The sequence below is a fragment of the Mandrillus leucophaeus genome, unplaced genomic scaffold, assembly GCF_000951045.1.
Source record: "Mandrillus leucophaeus isolate KB7577 unplaced genomic scaffold, Mleu.le_1.0 Scaffold60, whole genome shotgun sequence".
Classification (NCBI taxonomy): Eukaryota; Metazoa; Chordata; class Mammalia; order Primates; family Cercopithecidae; genus Mandrillus; species Mandrillus leucophaeus.
This window is the reverse complement of record NW_012106475.1, coordinates 7,108,085-7,109,838: the sequence shown is the minus strand read 5'-3', so window position 1 is coordinate 7,109,838 and position 1,754 is coordinate 7,108,085.

The window sequence follows — 1,754 nt, the reverse complement described above, 5'->3', positions numbered from 1 at the left end:
AGGTTGCAGTGAGCCAAGATGGCACCACTGCACTCTAGCCTGAGTGACAGAGTGAGACTCCGTCTCAAAAAAAAAGAAAAGAGAAGGAAAACTTGTGGAAAAGAAGGGATAATGTTGGAGGGAAGTCTCTGAGAAAGTGAGAAGGAACTAGGTCTAAACTTTTCAATTCTGTGCTTTATCTGTGTTGAGATATTAGGGAAAATGACTTTTAAAAAATATCAGTTTGAAGTGACTGTGCAGTGAGTTTAACAGATGTTATTCACTTACCCGTTCACTCAATCAATAAATATTTCATTTGTCTTTTATGTGTGAGGCACTGTAGTAGGCTCTGGGAGCATAACAAGATAGACAAGATCCCTGTACTCATGAAGCTTACAGTTTAGCAGTATTGGTGGTGGTGAGGGTGGGTGTGATACAGACAAGGAACTTCAAAGGGAAAGTACAGGACTATAAGAGCCTTTAATAGGGGACCTTAATACTTTAAACTATGATAGAGAATAGGTTAAAGAAGTACCTTTAAGCTGATTCCCAAAAAAGGAGGAGTTAGGCAAACTCTGAAAGAGCACTACAAGAAGAGAAAAGAGAATAGATGAATGGTCCTATCATAGCAAGGAACTAGGAGATATTTAAGCACTGAACGCGTACTGTGTGTGAAAGGCAACTTGAAATTTCGAGGGACAGCAGGTACCATATAATATAGAATCATAAACATTTTAGATTATGCTAAAAGCAAGAGGGAGCCATTGAAAGGACTTAAACAGAATAATGACAATTCACTTTCATAATACTTCTTTTTTTTTTTTTTTTTGAGATGGAGTCTTGCTCTGTCATCCAGGCTAGAGTGCAGTGGCATGATCTCAGCTGACTGCAACCTCCGCTTCCTGGGTTCAAGCAGTTCTCCTGCCTCAGCCTCCCAAGTAGCTAAGACTACAGGCGCCCGCCATCACGCCTGGCTAATTTTTTTGTATTTTTAGTAGAGACAGGGTTTCACCATATTGGCCAGGCTGGTCTCAAACTCCTGACCTTGTAATCTGCTTGCCTCAGCCTCCCAAAGTGCTAGGATTACAGGTGTGAGCCACTGCACCCAGCCTATAATATTTCTTTTGTAAAGGAGTACACATGAGACTACTGGAACCTAATGCTTATTCAGTAGCTCCCCGTCTTAAAATTATTTGTTTACTTAGACATTTTAATATGGATTCCTCAGTCAGACATGAGTGTAAGTTTATGTTTTTTCACTGTTTGAAATTTTTTTATTTTAATTTTTGTGAGTACATAGTAGGTATATATATTTATGGGATACGTGAGATATTGATACAGGCATGCAATGCATAATAGTCACATCATATAAAATGGGGTATCTATCCCCTCAAGTATTTATCCTTTGTGTTGCAGACAATCCAATTACATTCTTTTAGTTATTTTGAAATGTACAATTATTATTGACTATAGTCACCCTGTTGTGCTATCAAATACTAGGTCTTATTCTTTCTAACTATTTTTTGGTACCCATTAGCCAACCCTACCCATACCCCCCACCCTCCCACTACCCTTCCTAGCCTCTGCTAACTGTCCTTCTGCTCTCTATTTCCATGAGGTCAATTGTTTTGATTTTTACATCTCACATAAGAGCATGTGATGTTTGTCTTTCTGTGTCTGGCTTATTTCACTTAGCTAATGACCTCCAGTTCCATCCATGTTATTGCAAATAACAGGATCTCATTCTTTTTTATAGTGGAATGGTACTCCATTGT